Consider the following 19792-nt stretch of genomic DNA (forward strand, 5'->3'; position numbering starts at 1 on the left):
ACTACATATTACCACCACATAGTGACTGAATGATATTACTAGACTGTTACTAAATAATACAGCCACAGCATGATCAGGTATTACCACTAATGAATAATGCCACAATACTGTTACTGAATAATACCGCCACACCATGTCCACATATTTGCACTATATAGTGACTGAATAATACTACTATACTGTTACTGAATAAAATCCACTATACAAAGACCAATATTACTACCATATGGTGTCCATATAGTGGTAGATACCAGTTCTGCACAGGCGCTCTGCAGAACATACAAGTGAATACAGTGCAGTTACATCCAGTGACTCACAGGTGATGCCTTCTCTAATTGGAGTTGTTCACTTTCCCTTTTCTTGTTCATCCAGGCCAGACCACCATGATGACTTCTTTGAGCCACAAATTGTCTCTTCAGATGTTACAGCACAGACATTTTTGGCTCCTCTCTTTCCATCACATTTCCCACCTATTCCTAAACAGTAATAATGCCCTTTCCAGGCCGGCACTGTAATATTGCTCCTTTGTGCCCCACAGTAATAGTGCCCCAAACAGTAACAGTGCCACAACAAAGTAGTAATGTCCCCCTTTGTGGCCTCCAGACATTAGCAGCCCCCTGTTGTGCACCTATTAAATAGTTCTCTTATTTTGTGCCCCATGAAGTAGTTAGATTCCCCCACATATAAGATAGGTGCCCCTATATTGTAGTTAGAATCCCAAATAGTAGTTAGGCCCTTCAAATAGCAGGTATGCCCCCCATATAGAAGATAGGTGCCCCATATAGTAGATAGGTGCCCTATATATTTGTTAGGCCCCCCATATAATAGTTATGCCCCCATACAGTACATAGGTGTCCATGTGTAGAAGTTAGGCCACTCTCCTTACTTAATAGTACCCCATTTAACAAAACAAATGTAACTCACCTAACCCAAATCCCATAATGAGCTGCTGTGTCTTCTTCCTGCTGCCCGATGCAGGCGGCACTATGCAGTGTTGTCATCATGTTACCTGCGCCGGAACATCAGGCTGATGTCCCCAGCATCCTCAGGAACTTCTAGTAGGCCACAGATCTAAAAGAGCATGTGACTTACTAGAGTTAGTTGTGGGGCAGGGAGCCAATTATTCTCTGCTTTGCCATAGTAAGCAGCGCTCACATGGGTACCGGGGCCGGGGAACCAATTCCCCTTTGGGCCAGGTTGCACCTTCTGCGACAACAATTGTTACACCCCTGGTTTTAGCTTTCTAATTATTACTGAAAGTAGAATAATCTCGCCAGATTCATATTTCATAGTGAACAAAGTGATCTTCTTTTTTGAGAATCAACAGACAATGGAATTTTTAAAGATTCACTCCTTTCTACTGTTAATATTTTATTAACAAACAAATTTGAAGTTGCATCAGTACTCTGTTGGCTCTAAAATATATGCAGATATTGAATGTATTTATTATTTTAAAGAGAGAGTTAGAACTTAGCTGCTTGTAAAAAGTGGGTGTCCAAGTTGTTTTTAGATGGTACCCAAGTGTAATAAAGGAGCAACAGAAGGACAGAATCAGGGGTAAAGATGATGGTAGTGGCGTAGATAGATCAAATTAATCTTTTGACATCTTGTCAGTAACTGCATCTGGCAAGGCATGACCAAAAGATCTGAAGTATTGAGCCTATCTCTGACCAACATTGCCAGCAAGTATCCAAGGTCTAAATATAAAATTCAATATGGCACCTCACCGCTCAAAACAATGTTTATAGGGAGGGACTTGTTGACGGATAACTGATATCCACGTATTGAAATGCTTCTATATATGCTATGGGGTAGATCCAATAGGTTTCTCCTCGCACCACTGTATTGCACTTCCTCCACCTGCTGGTTACTCTAGTTTTCTAAAGCTGAAAGGCACCAGGATACAACTATGCACCTTCACGGATGCTAGACAAAGGGCCTGTTCACATCACTGTTGCACTTCCATTGAGGGGTTCTGTCGGGTTAACCCCTCAATGGAAAGGCAAACGGAAACCTAAGCTTCCGTTTCCCTCACCATTGATAGCAATGGTGACGGAAACGTTGCTAGGGGATTCCGTTTGTCACCGTTGTGACATGGTTCCGTTGTTTTGACGGAATCAATAGCGCAGATAAGCTTAGGTTTCCTTTTGCTTTTCCGTTGAGGGGTTAACCCGACGGCAACCTCAGACGGAACACCTCAACGGAAAGGCAACGGTGATGTGAACACAGCCTAAGGCAAGAGCGATCGATTCATCAGGAGGCATGTTTTGGGAGAATACAAATATATGAAATAATCTGGGTATAATGGTAATGGAGGATGAAGTCCAATCTAGCAACGGTTTCTTCTCTACTGTATTTAAACAGGAAAATCCAATGTCAGCAATCTGCCGAAATGAAAGTATCCTGATAGACAAACCCTTTTTTCTAATATTTAGGATTTTATCATGACAAGGTCTGTGGGGCCAACATTCTAAAATAGGTTATAAAGTGAGCTCGTAAACTATGGACCTGTAAGTTTAACCTTCATTGTGGGTAAAATATTTGAGGGTTTTCTCAGAGATGCTATGCTGGGACTGGGACTGGGGGAAAACATGTGCAAATGGGTTAACAACTGACTCAGTAATAGAACGCAGAGGGTGCTTATTAGCCCCTTAACGACATGTCACGTACATGTACTTGACTTCCGTTAAGGGGAAGTATGGAGCGGGCTCACGGGCTGAGTTCGCTCCACACTTAGCAGGTGATTGCTCTGTAATACAACCAACCCCTCACTGCAACGGGCAGAATCAAATTTCACATTGTTTCTGCCTGTTTAAGCTTTAAATGCTGCGGTCAATCGCAACCACGGCATTAGAATCAGGGAGGCGACATCCTCCGACGTGAAGGCCCCCAGGTCTGCCATCTTTGCACTGCTTTGAAGCCCTGCCAGTGCCACTGGCAGGGCTTCAAAAGACACTGTCAGTATAGCAATATACTGCAATAATTAATTAGGGAGACTCAGGCCCCATGCACATGACCGTAAAATCGCCCGTAATTACACAAAACAATTTTTTCTTTAGCAAAAATGTTCTTTATAAAAGTGATGAAACATAAAAAAAACTAAATAAATTTGGTATCGCCGTAATCGTATCAACCTGTAGAATAAGGTGAATATGTTGTTTTTGTCGCCAGACGGACACCGTAAAAACAGCCCCCCCCCCCAAATTATGGCGTAATCCCTCTTTTTTGTCCAATACACCCCACATATATTTTATTTTCAGCTTCCCAGTACATTATACGGTACAATAAACGGTGCCAGGAAAATCCACAGCTTGTCTCTGATACGGCTATGTCGACGAAAAAATAAAGTTATGGCTTCTGGAAGGCGGGTAGGAAAAAAACGAAAATGAAAAAATGTAGATTGGTCGTGTGTTTAAGGGATTAAGGGTCAATCCTCAGATTGGGTCGCAGTTACTAGTGAGTTACAAAAGAGGTCAGTATTGGGACCTATTTTTTTCAATCTGTTTATTAATGACCTTGGAGAGGGCTTCCAAAGTATAATTTCAGTATTTGCAGATTATACTGAGCTCTTTAAAGAAAGAGGAGGATAATATAATATTATAGAGGGATTTGGGGAAGCTCGAGCTTTTGGCAGAGAAATGGCAAATGAAGTCTAAGGCGGGATTCCTACGGGTCGGATTAAATTCCGGACCGCAGGTCAATTTATTAACGTTATTGTGGGTTTTTTCCCGCAGCGTGGGCATGAGATCGTATCCACTTTGCTGCTACTGCTGCGGAATTTCTGCACAGAATTTTGTTACGGAAATTCTGCAGCATTTACGCTACGTGGGAATCCGGCCTAATATAAATAAATGTAAGGTTATGCACTTGGGCTGAGGAAACAAATTTTACAATTATGCATTAATTGATAGAACACTTGGTAAAACTGCAACTGAAATTTACTCAGGGATATAAATGTAACTTTAGTAACCAGTGCCATGCAGCTGTCGCCGAGGCAACAATGCCTCAAAAGAGGCATTGCTAACCCCTCTAGAGGAAGAGCATGGGAAGCAGCTGTGAAACCAATGTTTGAAGTATGTGTATTATAAGGCGGATAGCGTGCAATATTTCAATTGAGTTTCTTGAAAGAAATATTTTTTTTTGTTAAAAAAAATATTTTACTATTTTTTACTCGTCCGCCTAGGGGACTTGAACCAGTGATCGATCGTTGGATCTAATGTATTGCAGTATATCGTGATTTTGACAGTCACCTATGAAGCCCTAACAGAGGCATTACTTCATAGCAGTACAAAGATGGCAGACCTGGGGGCCTTCATCACGCACCCCACGATCTAGACGCGGGGGGCCATTGGAACATTACAGGGGGGTCATCCTCCCTGTTTTTAGTCATTTAAGTGCCGCGGTCGCTATTGACCGCAGCATTTAATGGGATAAACGAGTGGGATCACGCTCGAGTGGGACCCTGCTCGTTACCAGGAAGTGTTGACTGGAACGCATAGCCGATACACTCGTTCTAAGGAACAGGCTCAGCCCGTGAGCCTGCTTCATACTCCCCCACCCGATGTTTGCCGTATATATACAAAAATAGATATTGGGATGCACTCCTCAATCGATTAGCGTGGTGCTAGTAAGGTAGGGATGAGATCCCACAATATTGGAAATGTATAACCCCAGCACACACAGAGGTATACAAGAGATCCAGATGCAAACAAATTTAAGTTTTAGTGCAATAAAAGTGGTAAAGTTGAGGTAGTAAGCGACTTGGTAAGACGTTTCGGCCGACCCTCAGCCTTTGTCACTGTCGCTGTTCGTCGATATCGTTGATATGGGATGTACGCCGGATCTTCCCTGTGTGTCTTACCAAGTCGCTTACTACCTCAACATTACCACTTTTGTTGCAATAAAACTTAAATTTGCCGTATATATATGGCGGATGTCGGGAAGGGGTTAAAGTAATGGCTGACGTTATGGAGTAAAAACCATATTGTAAACTATGGCCTGATAAGAAACATGTAGGCCAGCAATGTAACTACGATAGTCCTGAAAGTAAAAAAGGTTCTCATACATTCTATATGGATAAAAAAAAAATCCTCGTTGTATGTTGTACTCACGGTCCTGCAGTACTACGGTAAGGTCCCTTAGGTGAAATTCAAGGCTGTATGCAGAATATTCTAGTTGGACCCTTCCTGGTTTTGGGTGATTTGGACTTTCCTGCAGGAATCCAAGGCTCAACTTGTGGCAATTATGGCAGTGCTGGATGGAGTGGGGGAGTCAGTAGTCCCAATGAAATGTTAATTGGCGATATATTGAGAAGAGACCAAACCTGGTCCAAGTCACCCTGAGTTTTGATGTTGCACCACTTGCAATGCTTAGTGAACGATGAGCCGAATGGATAGAGCAAGTGAGAGGATCTTCAGGTATTTGGTCAGTTGTCGTAGTGGACGCCTTTTCTTCAGAGTGGATCTTGAAAAAGAGAGATTTTTATGCCCTCAAAGGTAAGGATCGTTCTCTGGTCCCTTTTAGAATACCTGCGGTGTCAATGTAGCGGAGAAGCCACAAATTATGTTGCATAGTAAATTTAGTTGCCCAGACTGCGTCTAGGATATCTGTAAATACTTGTGTGGCAGCAGATAGTAATGCTTCATGTTCTTTGAATTCAGTGAAGACTTTTATCCTAATAGCTTTGCAGTAACTGCAATTTTCTTGGTCCTCAATTAACGTTAGGGTCATATACATTTACTACATTTGTGACATATACTGTATAGATGTATCCTGCCTTAATTTTACTTTAATTGTGTTAAGTTACAGAATTTTCATGATGTCAATTCAATACCATCTTGTGCTATTTAGAAAATGTTAAGTGTAATTGTTTTTTACATAGTAGGCTATGGGCGACGGATGGCCAACAGATAGCATCCATCAGAGCCATCCATCACAGCCATCCAGTAAAAAATTGTACACTTTAAACTTATATGTTTATTTATCAAGGGAGTCTATAGGCGACAAATGGCTCACAGATGGCATCCGCCAGAGGCAGCCGACAGGGAGGTATATGTTTTCTTTTACATGTTTGTTTAAAATCTCGCGCCATATATCTCTGTATATGTCGGGTTTAGAGGTAAGTTAAGAAAGGACACGTGTAGTTGTGCCCCATAGCTTGGCTAAAATTAATAAGGGAGGCTAGAATTAATTCAAGAGCCTCAACTCTGTGACCAATCAGATGTATCTCTGATCTTTATGTCTGTAAAAACCTTCATAATTGGAAACAGAGCCTGGGTTGAGCCTTCTCTTGAAGAATGATCTGCACAGTGGAACAAGATGAGATTCGCACGTAGCTTCTGTTGGGTCTTGTGAGCTCTCCATTTCAGAATAAACTAGAGCATCTGACTTGGTTTGTAGCTCCAGTACCATCTTGGCAGCATGCACTGCGGAGGTTGCACGTTTCCTTCATGGGAGTTTGTCTAGGTTGGATGGACCACTTTTAGACTTAGGGTATGTGCACACACACTAATTACGTCCGTAATTGACGGACGTATTTCGGCCGCAAGTCCCGGACCGAACACAGTGCAGGGAGCCGGGCTCCTAGCATCATACTTATGTACGATGCTTGGAGTCCCTGCCTCGCTGCAGGACAACTGTCCCGTACTGAAAACATGATTACAGTACGGGACAGTTGTCCTGCAGCGAGGCAGGGACTCCTAACATCGTACATAAGTATGATGCTAGGAGCCCCGCTCCCTGCACTGTGTTCGGTCCGGGACTTGCGGCCGAAATACGTCCGTCAATTACGGACGTAATTAGTGTGTGTGCACATACCCTTACTGGTTTTCTCGAGGGCCGTTTTATCTTTCTTTAGGTAATTTCACCATATTTAGCTGGGTATGAGCTACTAGAATTTTCTCGAGATAGGACCTGTGTAATGGGGGCTCAGTGTCAAGCGCTTGTCTTGCTGTGCAGTCAGGCTCTGCTTCTAGCTCAGCATTTTTTACCAGGTCACTCGCCAAGAATACTAGATACTGTAGTATAATACAATAGTAGACAATGTAGATACTAGAAAGATGATATGAGATGATGATGAATAGATAGATAGATAGATAGATAGATAGATAGATAGATAGATAGATAGATAGATAGATAGATAGATAGATAGAAAAAAATATTATACAGTATTAAATGACAAAATTTCAATATATGCATAAAACATGTATTACAGATCACAAACCACACCCAGCAGCCTAATTAAAATCCAGATCATTATCTCCATACACAGTAATGCATATTTATTTATATTTAGTGGTTTAGGTGGCAATGGTGTTCGCAGTGTGCTGTCGCCATTTTCTTGTGTGCTGTATAAATTTGCAGTCACAGGCGTTCTTACAGTTGTATACAAGTTTTGTTTCATTTTGCTGGAATGTGCTGTTCAAACTTTTGTGTTTATGTGATTCATATATGTGGGGTTAGTGACTGCCTCCATTTTTTGTTCTTGCACTCCTCCCATTCTGTCCTATGTGATTTTAATTAGTTTAATGCTGGTTCCTACCATCCCCAGATATATGTAGGCTTAGTCCCAGTTCCGGGTGTATGTGCAGAGCAGGTACCCACCTCATAGAGGTCGCCTTGTCGTGGCAGGTGGACTCACACAATTTGATCAAGTAGTACCTCACTATTGTAAGTAGATTTAGCAGTAATGCATATTTATTTATATTTAGTGGTTTAAGTGGCATTGGTGTTCGCAGAGTGCTGTCACCATTTTCCTGTGTGATAAATAGATAGATAGATACATTTTTTTTTATTATAAAGCATTAAATGACAACATTTCAATATAAAACATGTATTACAGATCATAAACCACATCCAGCAGTCTAATTAAAATCCAGATCATTATCTCAGTACACATAATTTATTTGATGCCCCGATCTCTTCTATCAAACCCATTCATGTTATCTTTATTGATCACTCACTTTAGATCTAGACTGAAGCTTAAAAGGGTTGTGAATAAATATTTTTAACCAACATATTTTATATACACTTTATATTTGTAGATCATAATGTTGCGTGGAAAGAAAAAGAGATAGGGTCAGTTCTCTTCAAAAACATGTAGATAGAAAATCAAATTAGCTTGTGTGCATAAAAAGGATAACATGAGGGAAGGAATGTTGGGTTTAAACTGCTAATAATGGAGAAAACATATATCAGAATATTTTCAAAATAAAGGAACAATGATGAAGGAGATCGCAGAACATTTAATCAAGCATATTAGTGCAGCCCATAAATGGCAAAAAAGTCACAATTTAAAGCAATACCACTTTTGCAATAGTAGATGTGCCCTGATTTAGTATATTAATTACAGTATGTTTGTTCTAACAGGCAAGAGATGTCCTAGTGATAAACTGAATTTCTAGATGTTTCAGAAGCCATTTATATATTCTGAATGTGAAAATACATACAATCCATCCAAGTGCACGTTCACTACAGAACCAAGAATTTACCGATGACATTAAAATATTGATAACACGATATATATAATCTATTATGTTTATATTTGCCATTTGAATACAAATAATGATACAGTTTTGTTTTTTTTTGTTTAACGCTGGCCGAGTCCCGTCAGCGATCCGAGGAAAGATAGAACATAACCTATCTTTCCCCAGATCGGCGACCCGGATCATTTTTTATGGACCCGATTCACCCGCTAAAGTGAATGGGTCCGAGAAGACGATCGGGTACCACTCGGATGCCGTCAAAAACGACCCGAGTGGCACAACGGTCGTGTGAATGAGGCATAAGTGGGCGTTGGCCACAGCTTCTATTAATAAAACTTCAGACAAACATCCAGCGCTGATTATCCACCATCATGTTGACCTATAAACTACAAATAAACACATTTTTTAACAGCTGTGACTTCAAAAAATGTATCATTGCACAAATACTTAAAAAACATCAGCCATCAGGTAATATAAAAATAAATCTGAGCTAACAAAGATGCCCAGCCTATTTAGTACCCTGAATTCATGTCTCTAGGTTGAGTCACATGACCACCCCCAGCCATGGGATGAGCTTTGTCTTTTACGTTTTTAACCTATTACTGGCAATCCTCCTGCTATCATGCATCACCCTACTGATGTAACGCGGTGCCAACAATATCTTGTTATTAAGTCCAATATTCTGTACTAATTTCCTAATATATATTTATTGTGATCAGAGCTCTTTATCCCCGACATACAAATGTAGCCGTCTTTACCTTAACTTTTAACACATTAAATGCAAGATCCGTTATCTTGAGTTTTTCAATGACATTTCAATGGCTTTTGTTGCATGATATCACGCTGCAGCAAGTTATCACAGTCAATATAAAGATTGCTATATCCGTACTGTAGATTTAAAAGATAACATGCTGGCTGTCTGCAGCCACCACCAGAGGGAGCTTCAGACTCTACTGCGTACTGTTTTAGTATAGAGTTTAATTGTATAGAAAATGGAGGTTCAGTGTCTGTAGGTTATGTTTGGACAGCATCTTTATGATCTTCAGCTTCAACCAACATCTTTGCAATACTCTTGTATGTTTATTTGTATAAAGGTTGTAAGTACTTCCACCAGGCAAGTTTGCAGTTAAAATAATGTTCTTACATTTCCACTCAAAACATTTGATCGCCAGTTTTCTTTATGCTAATTTTACTGGATGAATTATGTGAATGCAACTGAGGCTAAAGTTACTTCTATCTTGTCATTTTATTAGAAATATTACCTATCAGTACTTGTGTATTGTGTATCAGTGGACAAACTGCAACATTCAGTTATGAGCACTACAAATCCTCAGTTTTATGGTATGTGTATGTTGCTTTCCAACTTCTCTAAAACTTAATCATAGCACATCATACAACAATCCTATAAATGGACAGGCTCCCCAGGGTCTCAAAGTCAAGAAGCCTGATTAAAATCTTGACAGACAATGAGCACAGCATACACTCCTTGATAACTTCCTCCGAGACAGTTATCAAGTTACTGGCATTTGACACAAATGGCTGTGATTGAAGCAACGTTCAGTAATAGAGATCATGTCATTTTAGTCTTACAATACCTTAGTTCAGAACCTTAGAATTTAGGCATTCTTACACCTGCTAGTTCTTAGAGTCGAGGGTTATGCCCTACTCAGAGTATAATTAAATTGGCAGTTTTCCTATAATTTTTTCTATAATACCATAGAAAAGCTTTTCAAACAAGACTTTATTATTGTATCCATACGACCATCCTTTCCTAAAGATAAAATCTTTTAAAACTGCCATTATGTCTCTAGGGTCCAAATAGACTACCTTTTTTTACACAACACATACTTACCTCAGGTTATCTTCTTAACCCTAGATAAAATCACCATTTCTAACCATGGGCCCTGTCCATTTCACTGCATAACCTGCCCACACACGAGTGGATGAGGAAACTGAACGCCACCCATTTTGACACAAAATTCACTAAAGACAAAATTAAAAAACAATTTCAATATTTTCTTTTTAAAAACTTATTTTCACCCACCTTTCAATCGTCCATTTGGGAAGCCCACAAAGTCCATATTAGGGGCCAATTTATTCCTCTAGGTTCTTTTGTAAGGAAACGAAGATTAGTTAAAATAGCCTCCCATTTGTCACAGATATCCAAACTAGACTCACAAAATCCTAGGCTATAGCAGAACGAGAGCCCTTTACAACCCTTTGGAACACTCTTAAAGGCTTATTAAACATTAGGGCTGCTCGGGCATATCTTAGAGTTAAACACACAGCATTAAAGAAGGTTAAGGGATGTCCACTCTGGTTAAAAATGCTACGATACATACCTTTATCCATAAGATTGTATGCCAAAGGAAGATCTTTGGTCAGATACTAACAGCATAGCAAAAGAGATTTCCACATTTTATAACTTCATGTATAACCTCAATCCCAATGAAACTTCAACTCCGTTAAACCAGAGATTTTAGCAGATTTAACAGTGTTTAGACCATTTATCTTTCCTCTTTGATGTAAGAAGAGAGTGAGGCTCTGCTAAACCCTATCATCACCCTAATAGGAAAAAGCCCATTACCTGATGGCTTTCCCATATTCTATTACAAAAAGTTTTTCTATGGCTTAGCTGTCCCCCTTGTTACATATATGAATAGTCTATTAAAGGGTTCCCCTCCTCGGATACAAGCCCTTGAGACCTCTATAACATTCATAAAGAAGAGAAGGATACCCTGCATACTATGAAAGTTACAGACCCATTTCTCTGTTTAATGCAGATTTAAAATTGTGGTCAAAGATCCTAGCAAGCAAAATTCCTCCGGGGTCTTTCAGGCTTTACATTATGCTAAAAATACAAACACCCTGTTTACCCTTCTCGGTATGAACGCAGAGAAGACGTTCAATAGGGTGGTCTGGCAGTACATGAATCTAGCTCTCTCTAAGTTTGGTTTCCCCTTCAAATTATAAATGCTATTTTCACCCTCTACGTGTCTCCATATACCAGGGTCAGGGTAAACCATCAAACAAAGAAAGACACTGCACCACATTCTGATTTAAACTTCCGACAATACAATTTCTTTATTTTATAATAAGCAGAAGTGCATACAGTGATGGCAACATTTTGTCCATACAATGGCCTTTCTCAAGCCCATATGAACCCACTACCAAACGTTATACTTATATACTTATATATATACACAATGGAAAAGCAGCAGCACTCGCAATGCAATTTCAATCAAGATGGTCTCAGGTGCAAGCAGGTAATCCCGATCCAGGGGATATAGATCAATATTGAAGAAAATCCCCCAAAAAATGTGTGAAAAAAATGGTTTTTTATTAAGCCAGCACAAGCTGCAACGTTTCCGCCCTGCTATGCTTGATAAAGGTCCTATAGCAGGATGGAAACGTTGCATCTTGTGCTGGCTTAATAAACCACAATTTGTTTCACTAACATGGAGAGCTGGGGGATTTTCTTCAATATATATATATATATATATATATATATATATGTATATGAAAAATGGAGAACGGAAGCAGCACTCAAAGCAGAAAAATGTGAAATTTACTCATAGCCCGTGTACCAGTACGAAATTGGTACTATTAAACATGACACCTCAGTTAACACCATAAATGTTTTGGATCATACGGAGAAAAACTACATAGATATAATATAAAGTCCATATTTACTAAAATGACTTCATAAATATATGTTACACATATTGATAAAAGTTAGTTAAAAAAAATACTTCCGTTTCTGGATGGGGAGCGGCACAAATGGGAATTCAGTCAATGGTTTGCCTGAAAAGCACTCCAATTACCGATAGTTTATAAGGAGGTAGAGTATGCTGACATCATGCATAAGCAGGTCACATAGTAGGAACATGTAGTACACACTAACCATTCTTCCCTGGTATAACGTCCCATCCCTTAGCAAAAAGAGGCCCCCAATAATAGTGTTTTATTGCACAGCGACAAGATCTAAAGCAACCAAACATCAATAGCATTGGTAAATACATTCAATCTGGGTATATAAAAACCATATTATCCTTAGGGATCAACATCTATACATGCCAACAATAGGTGTAATCACTTTGGTCATAAAGTATTCATATCATAGACTAAAATTGACAACCATGTGTTTAAAGTAATTCTATAATTTGCTTAAATTGGATGTCAAAAGCAACTCCCCAAATGTAATATATAAATTAATTCAAAGCTCAATAGTCAATAATACATTGCCATAAATCTAACTGACTTATAAAAAGTTAATAATGTATTAGTGCAAGGCACATGTACATAGGGAAAATAAAGGAGAAAAAAAAATCAAGAGAATGAAAAATCAGACTTAAAGAGGCTCTGTTCCCACATTATAAGTGGCCTATATTGTACATTATGTGATCGGTGCTGTAATGTAAATTACCGCAGTGTTTTTTATTTAGAAAAACAATCATTTTTGACAGAGTTATGACCTATATTTGCTTTATACTAATGAGTTTCTCAATGGACAACTGGGCGTGTTTTACTTTTTGACCAAGTGGGCGTTGTGGAGAGAAGTGTATGACGCTGACCAATTAGCGTCATACACTTCTCTCCATTCATTTACTCTGCACATAGCGATATAGATATATCGCTATGTGCAGTCACATACACAAACACTAAGGCCTCGTGCACACTTCAGTCTTTTTCTTCAGGGTGTTAGCCGTTTTTCTGATGGCTAGCACCCTGACCCATTCATTTCAATGGGGCCATGCACACTTCAGTTTTTTTGACGGTCCCGTTGCTCCGTTCCGATCAAAAGTAGAGCATGTCCTACTTTGGTCCGAGATTCTGTGACCGAGAGGCCCATGCAAGTCAATGGGGCCGTCGAAAAAACTGAAGGCACACAGAAGGCATCCGTGTGCCGTCCGTGTGTGACGGGGCCGTTGCCTAGCAACGGCCGGGCGGGCAGAAGTACATTACAGATATATTACACAAATAGACAGCCACTTCTCTCTATCCATCACTGATAGAGAGAAGAGGCTGCTGATAAAAATAAAATAAAAAGCAATTCATACGTACCCTGATCGTTGTCTTGGTGACGAGTCCCTCTTTTTCCTCCAGTCCGACCTTTCTGTATGACCCGGCAGTCCATGTGGCCGCTGCAGCCTGTGATTGGCTGCAGAGGTGGTCACGTGAGATGAAGCGTCATCCCTGGAGGCCGGCCTTCTGACATCATCCAGACTTGCGTGACCGCCACTACTGTCTATGATTGGCTGCAACGGTGACATGGGATGAAACGTCATCTCAGGAGGCCGGACAGGAGGAAAAAAAGTATGAACTGATTTTTTTATTTTTTATTTTATTAAAATTGTATTTTGCGAGCGCTGAGCATGGTCATTCTTCAGCGCTAGTCACTGTCCAGGGTGCTGAAAGAGTTACCGCTGATCAGTGCAGCCCATTAACTCTTTCAGCACCCTGTACAGTGACTAGTGCTGAACAACCCTGCTCTTTCAGCACCCTGGACAGTACGATGCTCGGCGCTCGGAAACAGAAACACGGAGTGCACATGGGAGAACACACGGAAATCACACGGCCGCTAAAACGGGCACACGGATTCATCAAAAATGGCCGTGAAAATGGTGATGGAAGTATGCACGAGGCCTAACATTACTGCAGTGTCCTGACAATGAATAGACATTACCTCCAGCCAGGACGGGATGTGTATTCAGAATCCTGACCACTTCTCTGCACTTCTCTGTGATTTACAGCATAGCAGGCGTAGTCTCGCGAGATTACACTGTAAACTGTCATTTACAGCGAGATCTCGCTGTGCTGTGCTGTAAATCACAGAGAAGTGCATAGAAGTAGTCAGGATTCTGAATACACATCACATCCTGGCTGGAGGTAATGTCTATTCATTGTCAGGACACTGCAGTAATGTTATAACAGTGTGTATAACAGTATAGCAGTGTGTTTATGTGGCTGCACATAGCGATATAGCTATATCGCTATTGTCACGGTCACAGGGTATGTGGACCCACTAGGCCGCTCCACCGTAGCGGAGAGGCAGCTGACCAGGTCACAGTCTATATGAAAGTCAATAGTAATGCTTGGGTACCTGAACTAGTCCAGACGGTGGCTGTGGCTTCAGCACGGATGGAGGTCGGTGCAGCAGGTAGCGCTAGACGTGGTGGACAGTATCCTATGTGGCAGAAGACACTGGAGGTGGCAGAAGACACTGGACATGGTAGAAGACACTGGACGTGGCAAACGACAGCAGGTGCAGTAGGCACGACTCCAACACTGATATGCACAGGAACAAGAACAGTATGGGACACAGGAACAGGAAACAGGGCACGGGTAACAACTGGAACGGGAAACACTAAGGTACCATTTGCAAGACAGACTGGGATAAACTAACAACGCTCAGGTAAGGATCAGAAGGCCTGGGGCCTTCTTATAGACCAGGAAATCTTGGCAGTTGATGATGATGATTTCCTTTGTGCTACGGGACACAGCAGAACGGAACGGAAGTGAGCCATGGCTGCGGGCGTCGGGAGGTGAGTAAATCCGACGGCCCGCGTCCATGGACGCTACAGCTATGTGCAGTGTAAATGAATGGAGAGAAGTGTATAATGCTGATTGGTCAGCGTCATACACTCCTCTGTACAATGCCCACTTGGCCAAAAAGTAAAACACGCCCAGTTGTCCATTGAGAAACTCATTAGCATAAGGCTAATATAGGTCATAACTCCGTCAAAAATGATAGTTTTTCTAAATAAAAAACACTGCTGTAATCTACATTACAGCGCCGATCACATCATGTACAATATAGGGCACTTGTAATGTGGTGACAGAGCCTCTTTAATTCAAGCAATCCGCCAACACTTAGAAATAAAGGAGCAGAATGTGGGAGGAGTGTTACATTCGGTAGCAGCATTTGCCAAAGTCATGTTACTTCTAATAACCAACCAACCTAAAGCATTCCCTGCACATTTAACCCTTTTCAATCAATTTGGGGCTGTATAAAATGTCAAAGTAAATCTGTCTAAATATGAAACCTTGGGAATAAATATCCCCATTAAAACAGTAGCTGAGTTATCCGCTAAATATCCTTTTGTTTAATCTAAATCTAGCATATCTGACTTTGAAACAAAATTATCAAGCAATGTCCAGGACATCTTCTCTCTAAACTACCTTGCTCACCTGAGAAAAGTTACTAATTAGCTTCAAATATTAGAAATACCAATGGTCTCTTAGATGGGCCACAAAAATCTCCTAAAATCCTCTACATTATGTCAAAGTTTCTCTATCTTCTTCAAACAGCCCCTATTGATGTTTCTACATCCTACCTTCTATCAATTAGGCAATTATTTTTCACATTTCTTTGGAAACAATCTAAACCCATACTGTCTTTTATGCAGCTCATCATCCCCAAAGAGTCTGGAGGCTTCCACCTTTCTCACATATCTAAGTATTACCACACAATGGAGTTGAAGCTTTTATATGGAACTTTAGACCAAAGGCAATCCTAAATTGGGTACAGGAAGTGCTATAGCAAATTTTCAGGTATCAGAATGGGCCATTCTTTGTGGTTTAGACCTCCCTAAGAAGTCTAAAACAGTTGGAGATATTTTAACATATAAACAGATCTCACTCCTTTAAGCCCTTGCCATTCCACCTCATGCCAGCTTACATGATACCCTATGATTCCAATAATAAATTGAATGACCCTCTGGGTATTTGGACTTCTCTCTCTGACACTCACTAAGGGGACCACCTTTAGGGCCAAATAGTCCTTTCTTCAGATGTACTAAGATCTAAAAATGTAGGTACTAACTGGTCATCATTGAAATACTCCCATTTTGCTAAAATTTGGGAAGTCACCATGAGTTCTTTCAATGCACAGGCTCTTACACGAACCTCATTTTATTTCTTTCTGCAAGAAAGACCTCTGCGTCACATTCTCTTCTACTGCAGTTAGATGTGAACATATTAAATTGCACACATGGCTTTTCAACGTGCATAAGGACTTAAATGTATTTAAACTAGCAACCAGATGGTATTTTTCACCTGATATTGTAGCTAAAACGTTTCCAGGTTTGTCTAATATTTGCTGGAGATGTAGTCATTTCCTAGGTTCCCTCTTTCACGAATGATGGAATTGCCCCAAATATAACTTTTCTAGAAAGCAGTGGAAACCCACATAAATAATATATGAACTACCGCACTATCCCTAACACCCAAATTAATCCTTTTGAACCCACCTTCTAAAAACTGTAACGCTTCTAAACATAATTTGCCTAGTCTACTGATCATGACTTGTGCCACTTTGATGGCTTAGTAAGGAGCCCTGGATATTCTGATGTGGAATGATAAAATTAAACAAATCCTTTGCTTTAAAGAATTATCCAGCTGGGAATCGTACTCATATGAGAAATTTGTTGAATTGTTCATCTCATGGGTTTCCTGGGCATCGGCCAACTCTATGAGACAGCCCCCCAACCACTTCTGCAGTTACATTTGTTGTAGGCTGGGTTACATCCTAGTGTATGCAACGGTTCTCATACTTTGAGTTCCTCTTCCAAGGAAGTTACATGATAATAATACATTCTTCGGAGATGTAACACTCATCACTTGGATTTCTATCTCCTACATTCGCAAATGTCTGCTTAACGTTCATTTTTTTCTGTTACCAGTGTTTGTTAAAAACAGTTTATCTTTATTTTTTTGCTGAAAATGCAAGACTGTTTTGTTATATGTCTTCTTCTCATTATTGAAAACAGAGAGAAATAAAGGAGTCATATACTATATTAGTATTAATGCCACAGGCATAGAAAAGTACAAACTTTATTAGACAAATAACAAATACAAAAATCAAGGATTCAAATCGGACAACTGTATATGAGCTACACATAGGACAGTAACATATTTAAATGCCAAAAAGTAAGCTCTACTACAGAGGGCTATATAGCCGTATCAAAAGTAGAAAAAATGGCAATATGCTAAATCGACAAGAAGGGTTTGCAGGAGTAGTCCACACAGCAAATAGTAACAAAAACAGAGTATATACTGTGATAATATCTGTGGAAGGAATAGTGGTTTGAGAAAATGCAGTGTGGCACTCGAGCAGTCAAATCAATAGGGTGCCAGTAAACATACTTGACGCTTCTAAGTCTCAAAAGGGAAAAATTCCCAAACTACAAAGGTGATACAAGTTTTTAGAGAACATGAATGAATGACTAACCCATGTTGCTCCAAGTATCCAGTGTCCTCCAAGGTAAGGAAGACCCCAACGCGCGTTTCGCGTGGATGGCTTTATCAAAGGGCGTTTTTGATAAAGCCATCCACGCGAAACGCGCGTTGGGGATTTCCTTACCTTGCAGCAACTGGACACTTGGAGCAATATGGGTTAGTCATTCATGTTCTCTAAAAACTTGTATCACCTTTTGTAGTTTTGGAATTTTTGTAGTATGGGCAGCTGTAACCTGGTACCTTAGTTTGAAAAACGATCATTTTTGAGCAAGTTATGACCAATTTTAGATTTATGCTAATTAGTTTCTTAATAGACAACAGTGCTTTTTTTTTTACCTTTTGACCAAGTGGGCGTTGTAAAGAGAAGTGTATGACGCTGACCAATCAGCGTCATTCACTTCTTTGCATTTATGTCCATTTGTATTCACTGCACAGCGTGATCTCGCAAGATTATGCTGTGCTGTCACATACACCCACATTAACTTACTCAAGTGTATTGAGAGTGAATAGACATTGCCTCCAGCAGGACCCGATGTCTATTCACATTCCCGACACTTCAGTAAATTTTCTGTGAATGACAGCATAGTGTGATCTTGCGAGATCACGCTTTGCTGTGTGAGTAAGCCCCACACAAACTTTACCGAAGTGTCGGGAGTGTGAATAGACATCACGTCCTGGGAAAGGAGCCTGATAAGCGTAGAAAGAGGCATTTTTCTCTATTATGATGTATTACGTTTCTTATATTTGCTTCTACTGTTGATTTGTACAATGTTTGTTGAAGAGCTAGTGAGTATTTAAAATCCATGAGTCTGTAAATCTAGCCTGTCACCTACCTTGAATTGTAAATTTCAGTGATTAGAGCTCATTAGGCCAAATTCATAAACAATTGAGTGCATTGAAAATGTAAAATAAGGATCACAGTAAACTCATATACTAGTTTGACATTGCTGATAAGTCCTTTAAAATTACAAACAGGAAGCCACATATATGTCACTTTAAGAAAGTTCCCATTTCAAGGAACTGTGTTTTTAAAGATGCTACATGTAATTTAGAGTTAAGTTCTAGGGCAGAGTTCTAGGGAAAAATACATAAGGCAACACAGACCACAGACACATAAAATTCATTCACACAACACAACTTTTGGAGATTGGAAAGATACCACAGGGGCAGGGCCCATATAACAGAAGAAAACTGAGTAGCTATACTATTCTTTATGGTAGGGCGAAGTACTCAGCGTACAGGAGTGCTAATGGCTTATCAATGTCCTGGATAAGGCAGCTGCACCATATGGATTTTGCCTTACATAACACTGAATAGCAATACCCTTAAAGCATAACCTTTAATCACTTCAAAATAAAACTAAAGAGAACACCTATCGGTAAACAACTGTATTTAACACATAATTCCTATTGTTACGCTATGGTAAGTTGTAGTAATCTAGGGTACTATACTGTGACAACAAAATGTGTACAAATATGGGAAATCATAACCACTCCCTAATATCACAACATATCACATAGTTGTATAGATTAAATTTTTATTTTTTTTACACAATGTTGTACTTTTACTAACAAAAGATAGACAAATTAATTTTTTTTTCAATTAAACAACAATTCTTACATCAGCATAATAAACATGACCTTTGTACTAGAAACATTGTACATATCTTCAGTTATAAAGACATTGTTGTGGCTCTCGAATCCCATTCAGTCCTGTCTCAGTCTGTCCTATTTATTGTATTAATGCAGAGAATTACACAGCAAAGTAGAACAGACATATACAATGTACGGGCAGATGTATAATGCCCTCTAACTTGTGACAGACGGGAATAGAAGAACACAAATTATCTGTAAGACACCGTTGGAATTAGAGTTTGGGGTAAACAGACAAACAAACAAGAAACATGTGAGCGCTGTGCATAATATAAATGTGAACAGATGTCATTTTGGGAGCAGCATCAGGCATAATGAACAGAATTTTCTCTGAACAAAATCCAAAACAAAAAATACATTTTTACCCCTAACTGCCAAGTGTAGAAGAGCGTTCAGAATCAATTTACTAAAGTTTTC

This window comes from Rhinoderma darwinii, chromosome 8 (assembly GCF_050947455.1).
Source record: "Rhinoderma darwinii isolate aRhiDar2 chromosome 8, aRhiDar2.hap1, whole genome shotgun sequence".
Taxonomy (NCBI): Eukaryota; Metazoa; Chordata; class Amphibia; order Anura; family Rhinodermatidae; genus Rhinoderma; species Rhinoderma darwinii.